Below are 13,258 nucleotides of genomic sequence, written 5' to 3'. Positions count from 1 at the left end.
ACGTCCACAACGGATCGACAAAGGTCTCAGGGGATATTCTGTGTCCCAAGCGTTCATGTTATGACCATTCACCTTTCTAGGCACATGAGGCGTAGATTTTTGTTCTTCACTGGAAACTAACTTCTGCGAAAAACCGACTTCCTCCAGTATCCGCTGCAAGTCAGAACGAAGCTCATTGTCCTCAGTAGGTAGGTCATGTAGTACTAACAACTGCGTTCGGTATAATTCCTGTTTTACAAGCATACGTCTGCAAGAAACGAAGCAGACATTCGACTGAGATATCTACAGCTCTCTGCTCGCGTGTTTCACCGACATCTTCATGCTCTTGACAAATGATTCCAGCACACTCTTCACCTTCCCTACTGACAGTCCCGATCGGCCTGTTTTCTTCGCACCATGTAAGCAGACAGTCTCAAGTAATTAATTGTTCCACCCGTGGATTGTTTTGTCTGTTAAAGCTTTTATCTGATATATCGTAAGAAGTCGCTAATGAACCGTTGCAACTGACTCACAAGTGACGAATGCAAGGACACAAAATGCACGCATCGCTCCATAACACGCCATGTTCTGACACACCTGCCCCTGGTCGTAAGAACGAGCGAGGTGGCGCAGTGGCTAGCACACTGGACTCGCATTCGGGAGGACGACAGTTCAATCCCGTCTCCGGCCATTCTGATTTAGGTTTTCCGTGATTTCCCTAAATCGTTTCAGGCAAATGCCGGGATGGTTCCTTTGAAAGGGCAAGGCCGATTTCCTAACACCACCACCACCTTGTCGTACGCTCTGCAACTACTCCAAGACGTGCATTATGAATCTAAATGGGGACTGATGACCTCAGATATTAAGTCCCATAGTGCTTAGAGCAATTTTGAATGTAAACGAGATGCTCTGTCCACAGATATGCGTAATTTTTCTGCATTTCTTCTAGGTTTTCTGAAACCCCAAAGGTACTTAAGCATAATTCTGTATTTACTACTAGTAAAGCCTTGATCCCCATCTACAGTTCTTAGCTATCAAATTATCTGTTCTTTTAGTCACATTATGCCAGGAAGATGGGTTCAAGTTGTGCCGTGATCCCATCTTCTCCCCAATTTTCATTAATACCTCTTCATCACTTATCTGATCTACCCATCTGTTCTTCAGCAGCACCGCATTTCAAACGCTTCTCTTCTCTTCCTATTTTGCATTGTTCGGATAGAGTAGCATGGAGAGCTGCATCAAACCAGTCTCTGGACTGAAGACCACGACAACAACAACATTGTCCAAGTTTTTCTTCTGCACAAGACTACATGCGGTGCAGAAAAATAGCATCAGGAAAAGCTTCCTAACATTTACATCTACTTTTGTGTTAACATAGTTCTCCTTCTCAGGTAAGCTATTTTACTGTTACCAGAGCTTTACTTCCACCATCGTTAGTTATTGTGTTATACGAATAAAACAAAATAATCTGATACTTTTAACATTCATTTCCTTATCCATTTGCGTCAGCATCACCTGTACTAATTCTGCTACACTCCATTACCATCGCTTTAGTATTATTTATCGTATTACTATTTTGCAACCATACTATATGAAACAGTTGTATTCATAACGGTCACACCTATCACTACCTGCCTTCTTTGGAATTGCCATTCCTACATTCTTCATGAAGTTTGAGGGGTTTCGCCTGACTCACATAGCACTGTCTTGCGCATCAGATGGAATATTGTTTTGGCTCAGTAGGTTGTCACAAGTATTTCAGTAATACTAGGGAAATGTCTATATTAGGTGCCTTCTTTCGACCTAGGCTTTTATCTGCTTTCTTAAATTATTCTCGTAGTATCACACCCTCCTTAACGTATTTACTCTGTTCCTCTACACTTTCCATAATATTGTCTTCAAGTTATTTCCTTTAATTAGACCTCCTACATACGCAATTTTGTCAAAGACATAATTAGAGAGATGTGTTTTGATAAACCATGAAAGTCGTCTGATGATGAATTGTATCAAATACGATAACGGTACTTTTTGAGTAAAGCGACCTAAAATCAATTTATGGCTTTTTGACATTCCTTCCTCCTTTAGACATTCTGTTCTGTGCTTAATACTGGGTTTCCGCCAGACATCTAGATGTTTATGCAGTTGATTCTCTTTCCTCGCAGTATTTCATTAATTTTTCTATATACGTTACATATATTTCCATGGTCATGCATGGTTCTACTGCTTTGCAATTCTCTTCTACAAATTTCTGCATTCCTGTTTTGCACTTCCTGTCAGTCTCATTTGTTATACATGTTTATTTCCTTTTGTCTTCTCCGTTTAAAGTATTTTCATGTTTTTACGTTTCATCGATTAAATTTAATAGCTTGTAAGTTACACAAGTGTTTCTACTAGGTCTTGTTCCTCTGCTGTCTTCACTGTCTCATCTATCAAAGCAAACCATTCATCTTCTATTGCATTCATTTTCCTTATAACACTTATTTGTTGTTCATACCCCCTCAGAAAATCTCAACAACATCTGATTTTTTCTACTTATCTGCGTCCCATCTCTTTATTTTCCCACCTTGCTGCAATTTCTTCAGTTTAACCCAAAATTTAGACTAATAAATTGGGCCAAAGTCCACACCTACCTGTCAAACGATTTAGAATTTAAAATCTGATTTCCAAATCTCTTACCATTATACAAGGTGTTTTACAACTCCTATTAAATGCTTCTAGGCGTCATAGGGGAAACTTTGAAGATAGAGTATTGATAAGGAACCCCTGTTCAGAAAGTCTACCGTTTGGATGTGAAAGAAGTTAGAAGACAGTATTACGGAAAGGAAGGAGGAATAGAATAAACAAGATAAGGGGGGATGCGATACTGCGAGAATAATCTAAGAGAGCATATAAAAATGACTCTGAGCATTATGGGACTTAACATCTGAGGTCATCAGTCCCCTAGAACTTAGAACTACTTAAACCTAACTAACATAAGGACATCACACATATCCATGCCCGAGGCAGGATTCGAACCTGCGACTGTAGCGGTCGCGTGGTTCCAGACTGAAGCGCCTAGAACCGCTCAGCCACAGCGACCGGCGAGCATATAAAAATGTAAGACGAAAGAAGCCACTTAAAATAAACATTTCCGTAATATTATTGAAATTCTTGTGAGGACCTACTACAACTAAATTACAATCCATTTGGTGTGCAAGACACCAGTGTATGGGACAGGCGGAAACCCTTAAACTTCAGTAAGTATGAAATAATCTCATTTTCAAAGAAGTCAGGTGCGTTTATTGTCAAAATGGCTGTTTCATAAGATATAACCCCACTTTCAAATCTCCCGCTCCACGAAATGCAGCGGAGGCAATGAGCTCTGACATGTGCACACTACAAGGAGCCCACGGCGTGGACGACGTTTCGTGTGAGGAAGAACAACGCCTTCAGAGTCGAGAGTGCGGTGCGTTCGTGGAGCACCACATTCACCTCTCCTAGTTACCAATGTCGGAGCCGTTTTTTTAATCGGACGAATGTCGTATGTCATGTCATAAATGTAGTAATAACAGCCTGACGACGGCGCCCTCCTCTCAGTTCATGTGTGTGTCCTGAAGCGGAAGATTTGAAAGTGATCTCATCATAAACACTTATCACATATCCAAACGGTACATTTCCGTACATGAGTTTCTTATAAAAAGTTTTATCTACTAAGCCCCTTCTACAACCGCTAGAAACTTTTAATAGGAATTGTGAAATACTCTGTACAACCTAACTGAAATCATGTAATATCTTCAGGTTTCTTGAACGTACACAATATTCTTTCATACTTCTTGAAACAATTGTTTCCAATGATCAAAATGTCGTCTGTCGAATATTTTACCAGCGGATTCTCCTTTCAAAACTTTCCACTCAAGGCCACGGTCTCCTATTTCTCCTTTGTCCCCTTTCCCCATATTCGAAATTAATGTTTCATCTCAATGTATTAAAAAATTTGTTTTATCACATCAGAATTTTTTTCAACCTCGTCATCACGTAGCTGTACTCTTACGGTGGATTGTGGCTTCGTAACATTATGGTCGGATGTAGGAAGGTGATTGTTATTCTGTGTTTACACACTGTGTAGCGTTCTGTGTCAATTATTTGGATAAAATACATATTTTCCTTTGAGTTTTCCCGCATCTGCGTGCCAAAATCCATTTTTGCTTATACAAAATCCATTTCATGTCCAAAATACATTAAATGAATATTGTACGATAGGGAAAGATAAAATATTATGCACAATGAAAGTCCACTTCTACTATTTGGTAAAACATTTAAGGCAAAAATCGTACAAGAAGATACAGGCAAAGAGGTGCAGAATATTTTTCGAGCTTTTTTGATGGATAGCAACATATGCCAAAAAAATTATTACGTTTCACTGCGGTCTAGGTCCTGCAGGAAGAATCGCACGATAACGTCAGCTTAGGCTACAAAATGGCTGGTTTCTTGTCCGTGTATTGCGTTACATCGCATAGCACTGCACCTTGACAACTTTTTGCGGAAAAGTGTTTCCAAGTCGCTTGTAGTATCGTACCAGGCCCAAAGGAAATACTGTTCGTCGAACTTATTGCTCTTATTCACAACGAGAGTTAGCAATCAAGCGTGCCGTTGTAAGCAGAGAGACTGCTGAACCCTCACGTTTATTCGTCACTAACAGTAGTCGCTGATTTCTACAAGGATTTTCCAAGTATTTTCAGCTAAGAGCTTAAACTGAACGGAACGTTACAGCTACTACCTATAAATTTTACTCTTAGGCGCCATCCTAATTGGCGAAAAAACAGACAGTTTTATTAGAAAATAAATAAACAAGTGAGTTATACGTAAACGTAGGCTTCGGCGGCCGTTGTCACAGTCAGTAAAATTCTTCTGGGTTTGAGGCCGCATTGTCATCTGTAAAATTCCGACGTTTCGGCGACTGTTGCAGGGCGCCTTCCACTGCTGAATGAGCACTAGTTTGGATACTTATATACTACGGAGGGGAGCTGTCAATAGATGAGAGCGTGAGGAAGAAGGGTATTAGGAGTTCATTTTATTGGTCTTTGCATTGTTTGTTGTCACTGGCGGAAATGGGCGTTTTCCATGAGAGTTTCCTTTACTGCTTTCCATTGGTGGAAATCGGCGAATAGGAGACATAGCGGCGACTACAGCGCAGCGTTGTTTACTGTCATGTGTAGGCCGCGTCAGCGCTCTGTGTACCCTCCGCTGCCGTGGCTCACCGCGAGTCTATTCCTGTGCGGGAGCTGTCCTTCCGCAATGCTGTCACAGCTGTCAGCTAAGACGCTGGAAGTCGGTACCCGTCTTCGCTATTCATATAGTTGAGTCGCTTGTCTATTTTTATAGCCTTTCTAAACTTCCCTCAAACTAAACGGCTGGTTCACCAGTACGCGGGCCTCTCGAAATTCGATCTTCCTCCTGCACCGTTCCTGATGTTCTGCCACCGCTGATTTGTTGTACTGTTTGAGGAGGGTATCTCTGGTGTTCAGGTAACCTTGTTCTTATTGGACGCCTACATACACCAGTCTACATTCGCAGCCGATTTCATAAACTCTGGCGGCATGATACTTGTCAGTTGTATCTTTCGTGGAGCCCAGAATGTCTTTTATTTTGTTGTTGGTACGAAAAATCGGCTTAATACCTGCCCGATGGAGAAATTTGTCCAGACGTTCAGTAACCTCTTGTACATATGGTAGCACGACGGTGTTCTGTGCTTCGTTCTGCTTTCCCCTGTTGGCCTCCTCCTTCGGCGCCATGGTTCTGTGTATCGTCTTCATGTCATAGCCATTAGCTCCAAAATGGACCTGAGGTTCTGTAGTTCAGCTTGCATGTTGCGTTCATCACTGATGCTGTAGGCTCTCGCAAAGAATCAGGCGCGTGGCAGGCCACAGCGGTGGAGGGTGCACAGAGCGCTGGCGCGGCCTAGCCGATACTAGGCAGTTAGTAAACAGTGCTACGCTGCAGTCGTCGCCCAGTCTCCTATTCGCAGATTTCCGCCAATGGCAGGCAGTAAAGGAAACGCCAATGGAAAACGCCCATTTCCGCGAAATGCAAAGATCAATAAAATGAACTCATAATACCCTTCTTCGTCACGCTCGCATCCAATGACAGCACTCCTCCATAGTATATAAGTATCCAAAATAGTGCTCATTCAGCAGTAAAAAATACTCACTGAGGAAGGCGCCTTGCAACAGTCGCCGAAACGTCGGAATTTTACAGATGACAATGTGGCCGCAAGCCCAAAAGAATTTTATTGAAAGTGTGTTATACCAATGCGTGCCAGTTGTAAGGTGTGTTGGTTTTTGTATGTTATCGATATGCACCTCAGAAAGAGAGCAAGTTACGTTACTTTTAAACAACCTTTGGTGCTGTTGTGGCATAGTCGTTGCCTCTGCGCTGTCTGATACATTCTTAGTTGAAGTGTGTTAGGTAACGGACGTATTTAGTCTTGTGACAGTATCTGTTAGATGAAGAAAGATTGATTCTACAGGAGAGCAAGGATGAATAAGAGCATGCATAATAAAGCGAAGAGAATATAAATTTTGAATAATTTTATTAATTTTTGAAGAGAAGAAGCTTGAGTTAAGAGTGCAGCACTGCGCAACTACTTCGTCAAAATGATTATTGTCACCTAGTTAACTTTGTACATTTGCTCAGATCTGAGAGGAAGACCACCCCACTTCTCTGAGTCATGCATTAACATAATAACTGATTAAACTGTTTGATTTTTATTGAAATTTCCTTTTAACATTGTACCCTCTTTAAATCATTGTTCACTTTGTTAGGCACAGTATTGTTCAGATCTATGTTGAGTGTGAATTTCAGCCGAAGTTTTCCGCTGGCTTTTTGAGTAGGTATTTCATTCTAAAATCGTTTAGTTGGAATATAATTTCATAGGAATAGTTACTCTCCCAATCCCATTGTTTATCATTACGCATTATCACATGCAACAGTTTGAATATGTATTTAGAAATAGAAATCTAGCTTAGCCGCTACCTGCTTCCTGTTGTGCTTTCGAGAAATTTGCAACAGTGTTGTCAACGCGTGAGGTAAGTGGAAAGTTTGATTAGGGCCAGACAATTTTGCTACTTTAGTTGCGTATTTAACACAAAGGGAAGTTACATTCAGGCCAGTGGCAGTTCACTTCAGATTAGTTGTATAACAGTTGTAACCTCCCCACAAAATAATTTCCGTAACCTCCCAACAAAATAAAATAATATGAATAATACTCTCATTTAGCGTAAGTACCCAACAGTGAAAATATAATGCAATGTGACAAACCTATAACCTTTCAATAATTGACAGTCAATTTAACCTGGTAAATTTTGGATGTCAGCAATGCTGGGTCATGGCCCTGATACATCATTCTGAATAAACTGAAAAATCTTACCTTAATTAGATCGCCGGATAACGCGTATATATCTGCTCCTATAAGAAATTTTCCTGGCGCAGCTAAGTCCAGTGCTGGCCGATAGATTTGTCTTATAAAAAGGAAAGAACTGACTTTTCTTAATCGGGATTGCCAAGGATTGGAGAAATTAGTGAATTCTTTAAATTGAGATAAATGTCAAAAGTTACTTTTTATGAGAAAGATTATTATTAACAGATTTTTTTTAAAACATTTGCATGGGGCTTGATGTAACAATACTACATATGCGCGAGGCTGCTTTTACCTTATCCTACAACGCTCAGGCTCCGCCATCGCTGCACACGACCGGCCCAGCCAACACGATACACCAGACACGACTGCTCGCTAGCAACAACTTACTGCTACTGCTACACAGTTCCTACTGCAGTCAATACTGCTCTTTGGTCTCAGATTCTCTTATAGCTTACATATCGCAGGCAGCGCGTGAGCAATACATCGAAATTACATCAGCTCGAGTGCGCTAGCAACAAATTCTTTAATTACGGACCTCTTACACAGTTTGTGGGGACATAGTTTTGCCAATACATAGACTTTTATAGAGTGGGAGGTAAAATTGCGCTAAATTTCAGACAGAAACGAAATTACTGGAGAGGTTGCACGATTAAATATTCTATTTTACGCCTTATTTCGTATTTAACGTGCTCTGTTTCTAGATTTTGTGGGACAGATGCTTCCCAAAAGGTAATGATCACAAAAATCTTCTACCGCATCACTGGATCAAATTTCGTAGTCTGTCCCTGAATTCCATTGCAGGACGGTAAGCACGATTTTGAAATATACCGCCTGAAAGAAAAAACTCAAACTCACGGAATTCGTGGCCTTGATGGCAATATGACTTCATTGACGTACACAACATCGACGGGTGTGTAAATGATTAGAGTTGTAGTTCTCTATCATAAGTGGAACGGCCACCAGAATGCACTAGTGTTGTTCGTGTTTAGTGTTGTTACCAGGTAGGATCTATAAGGACGCGAACAGCACCATACATTGAGTGGTCACTTTGAAGGACACGGAGATACCGCGTATTCGTGTGAGACAGCGTTATCAGCCGCTGACAGGGTTTGAAGGTGTCCTCATTTTGGGTCTCCATTCCGGCGTCTGCTCGAATCGTGCAATATCGAAGTTTGTGGGACATTCGGATGTGTCAGTGGCCCGATGTCAGACTGCATGGGACTGTGTGGGCAGGCAGTCTCGTCGTCAAGGTTCCAGCCGATCGCATCTGACCACAAGAACGGAGGATCAGCATATTGCGCACGAAGTACGTCGTGAGCCCTTCACTTCTGCGTCTGCCATCTGAGAACAAGTAATGACGTCCCTGCAACGTTCTGTATCATCCTAGGAGCAGCCGAACTAGGAAATTAAGCTCCTTCGTAGGCTGCCGTTAACACAACACCAAAGGCGGCATTTGAAGTGATTCCGTGACCAGAAGCACTGACTGCTGATGAATGTTGTGGCATTGTACTCTTCATTCTGCACAGTCCCACATCATGACCGCCGGCGAGTAGGGCGGAAATCTGGGCAGAGGTCCCATTCTTCCAAAGGTGTGGAGAGTCAGGGTGGTGTTGCTCCTAACGTCACGGTTTGGAGAGCTATCAGGCGTGACGTAAGGGTGTAGCCCTGTTTGGATGCTCGAAAAGTAGGTCATTTTAGTGATCTTCTTCAAGTAAAATAAAAAGTAATGCCAAAACTGTTGATGATAAACTTTTATTCCTTCCACAACTGTTAATAAGAAATCATTTTCATGTCCACATAGGACGCTCCCTGTAACCGCTGCACCAGGTAGAAGGACCCCTTGCAGAGACATTGGTCATCGGCGGAAATTCTCGAAGCCCTCCTAATGAACCTGTAACAAGATAATCATGTATCAATAATTTTCAATATATTTTTCATCTACATACATAAGGAATTGAAAAATATTAAATTCTAACAAAATAGTGATATTGAAACAAAATGTCGTTTTCTCCACCCAAAGCATCGAGACTATAGCGTGCATGGAAAATAAATTTTTTAAGACATCGCAAAACGACTACGTACGGTGACAGAATTCAGTTTAGTATGCCGGCATCGAATTCTGATTAAAATCGTGCATACAGTTCTTAAGTTACGTTTCCCGCTAATTTAAAAAATAAGTTTTCGAAGAAAACGCATTTTGTTTCTGCTTAAAATGTTCTCTGGGATGTCTGCTGTATTGTGGTGTCCATCCCAAGTTCGCAATAAACTTTGTTATCGAGCTGCAATGCGATTTGTCAGAAAGTGTCTCTCAAAAATATTACAGCGGGGAGAAAAACAATCGACACCGCTGCCAGAGTGGCGGCAAGTAATTTCAACGCATTATAAATGTGCCAGAACTTCGGACCGGACCAGCCTGTTACACTGCAGCACAGGATTGGAAGGAAAGCATATCGGGCGAGCAGAGTAGTTACAGTCTGCGTAGATAAGGTGCACATACCTTCAGTCAGCAAGTCAGCGATCCCTGAACAATAAAGCGATCGTTCCAAATCGGAAATGAAGTCCCCTTCCTTATCCTTCATGGGCATGGTGGTCCTATATACTTCTTTGGCAACTTCTGTCATCCACTACTCTGCTCGCTCGACATGCATTTCCTCCGCTTCTGTGCTGAAGGTGCAGCAGGAGGGCCCGGTCTCGAGTTCTAGCACTGTTCAAAATGCTTGTTAAGTCGTCGCTGAAATTACGTGCTGCCACATTGTCCGCGATGTCCACTATTTTTTTCTTCGCTAAATGGTTTTCGGAGACACTTTTCACAAATCTCTTTGTAACTCGATAAAGGAGTTTCTGGCGAACTTTGAATGGGCACCGCAATATAGTAGACGTCCCAGAGAAAATATTAAGAAAAAACAAAATCGATGTATTGAAATTTTCAAACGGGGATTGCCCCCTGAAAGTCACGACTGGTAGCGACTGAGGGAACTCTGACGGCACAACGCCACATCATGGACATCTCGCGTCCTCATGTGTGTCTCATGCGGCAGTAGGTTCGTGGTGCCTTTTTTCAACTAGACAATGCTCATGCACACATCACTCGTCTATGAACTGTCTGCGTCAACTAGAGTTATACCTGCGGCTAGCAAGATCCCCAGATCTGTCCCCGATACAACATCATCTGTAGGACTAGCTCGGACGTCAGGCAATGTACACTCCTGGAAATTGAAATAAGAACACTGTGAATTCATTGTCCCAGGAAGGGGAAACTTTGTTGACACATTCCTGGGGTCAGATACATCACATGATCACACTGACAGAACCACAGGCACATAGACACAGGCAACAGAGCATGCACAATGTCGGCACTAGTACAGTGTATATCCACCTTTCGCAGCAATGCAGACTGCTATTCTCCCAAGGAGACGATCGTAGAGATGCTGGATGTAGTCCTGTGGAACGGCTTGCCATGCCGTTTCCACCTGGCGCCTCAGTTGGACCAGCATTCGTGCTGGACGTGCAGACCGCGTGAGACGACGCTTCATGCAGTCCCAAACATGCTCAATGAGGGAGAGATCCGGAGATCTTGCTGGGCAGGGTAGTTGACTTACACCTTCTAGAGCACGTTGGGTGGCACGGGATACATGCGGACTTGCATTGTCCTGTTGGAACAGCAAGTTCCCTTGCCGGTCTAGGAATGGTAGAACGATGGGTTCGATGACGGTTTGGGTGTACCGTGCACTATTCAGTGTCCCCTCGACGATCACCAGAGGTGTACGGCCAGTGTAGGAGATCGCTCCCCACACCATGATGCCAGGTGTTGGTCCTGTGTGCCTCGGTCGTATGCAGTCCTGACTGTGGCGCTCACCTGCACGGCGCCAAACACGCATACGACCATCATTGGCACCAAGGCAGAAGCGACTCTCATCGCTGAAGACGACACGTCTCCATTCGTCCCTCCATTCACGCCTGTCGCGACACCACTGGAGGCGGGCTGCACGATGTTGGGGCGTGAGCGGAAGACGGCCTAACGGTGTGCGGGACCGTAGCCCAGCTTCATGGAGACGGTTGCGAATGGTCCTCGCCGATACCCCAGGAGCAACAGTGTCCCTAATTTGCTGGGAAGTGGCGGTGCGGTCCCCTACGGCACTGCGTAGGATCCTACGGTCTTGGCGTGCATCCGTGCGTCGCTGCGGTCCGGTCCCAGGTCGACGGGCACGTGCACCTTCCACCGACCACTGGCGGCAACATCGATGTACTGTGGAGACCTCACGCCCCACGTGTTGAGCAATTCGGCGGTACGTCCACCCGGCGTCCCGCTTGCCCACTATACGCCCTCGCTCAAAGTCCGTCAACTGCACATACGGTTCACGTCCACGCTGTCGCGGCATGCTACCAGTGTTAAAGACTGCGATGGAGCTCCGTATGCCACGGAAAACTGGCTGACACTGACGGCGGCGGTGCACAAATGCTGCGCAGCTAGCGCCAATCGACGGCCAACACCGCGGTTCCTGGTGTGTCCGCTGTGCCGTGCGTGTGATCATTGCTTGTACAGCCCTCTCGCAGTGTCCGGAGCAAGTATGGTGGGTCTGACACACCGGTGTCAATGTGTTCTTTTTTCCATTTCCAGGAGTGTATATGTTGTTCCGCCTGTCACATTCTGCATCTGCAATTGGCCTCTGAAATCCATTATGTATATAAGAAAAGTTGTTTTCTATATAGCGTCTCTCGATAGACGATGTGACTTTGTTACAGTATCCAGCGCTTGTATCCAGGATATCAAGGACCAATGACAACAGTTGGGGGCCAGCGAGTCTCAAAGAGAGCATACGACGGCTTATGACACCCTTCTAAACCGAATCGGCATTTGCATCCAGGCTAAAGTGGGATGCAACATCTTAATGATAAGTGGTGCTTATACTGTCAAGTTCTTTGTAAATTTGGTTCGATTTTGTGATCTCTGGAATAACATCACATATCCTCTCAACCGGTGAAGTTTCAGTTCGTTTCGTTCTCCACTTCCGGCTGCTTCATTTCTTTTGCCAGGCAATGTGTATGTAGTACCAGTCTGCATCTGCAATTGGCCTCTGAAATCCATTCTGTGTGTACAGAAGAGTCTCTGGATGAACGACGTGGCTTTGTTACAGACTGACGTTTTTTCTGACAGTTCTCTCGACTGCTGAGTAAACATTTTCTTGCCACATAAGCGAATGCATTATTTTATGTAAGTGTCCTACAGCATTTGAAAGTAAAAGAGGAAGAAAAAATTTACGAAGAACCAACAGTACCTGTACGTGACAGTACCACTACATCTCAGGGGTGCGTGAGACGTTTCGGACTCTTAGAACTCAGAAAGACAAGTGTACGAGGCGTGAAAGATAGTAACCTTTCCTCTCTTTCTTCCCACACTGTGTCTGACGTCGTGTTGGCACTGAAATTGTCGGAGACAGGCCTTCGCCAATGGGAAATGTCATTTAAGCAATTGGAAGAAATTACGAGCAAACTATGAATTTCACCCAGACGCGGAGATTTTTGGGACAAATTTTAACAACTATCACATATTACAATGGCGTGCGGGGACGAAAAGACCAGTCCAAGAAATACTAGCAAAGGGAATGATGTGGTTGCGCCTGAAGTAATTATGCTATTTTGCCAAATAAGCATATTTTTGGAGATCTGTGGCTGTTATATCATACAGAACGGTTATAACCTACGGCAGCGACCAGCTACAGTGTGGTATTGTTTCGCTTTGCAAAACCCTGCGTATGTTTCAAATGGTTACCCGACCCAGAAAATTAGGAGCCGGAACCTCTTTAAGACCCAAGCTGGATTATTATGCACAAATGGATAAACTGACTGAAAGAACTGCATAATATTAAAAATGGGGATAATTAG

At 43.5% G+C, this 13,258-nt stretch overlaps 1 long non-coding RNA gene across 1 annotated transcript in view; it reads left to right on the top strand.

Moving 5' to 3' along the window:
- The window catches only part of LOC126365989 (uncharacterized), a 523,432-nt gene that overhangs the window by 127,249 nt on the left and 382,925 nt on the right, over positions 1–13,258 (top strand). The gene's annotated exons all lie outside the window — the stretch shown is intronic.

The sequence above is a fragment of the Schistocerca gregaria genome, chromosome 4, assembly GCF_023897955.1.
Source record: "Schistocerca gregaria isolate iqSchGreg1 chromosome 4, iqSchGreg1.2, whole genome shotgun sequence".
In the NCBI taxonomy this organism is placed as follows: Eukaryota; Metazoa; Arthropoda; class Insecta; order Orthoptera; family Acrididae; genus Schistocerca; species Schistocerca gregaria.
Note: the sequence above shows the minus strand (reverse complement) of the source record. Positions and strands in the feature narration are given on the sequence as shown.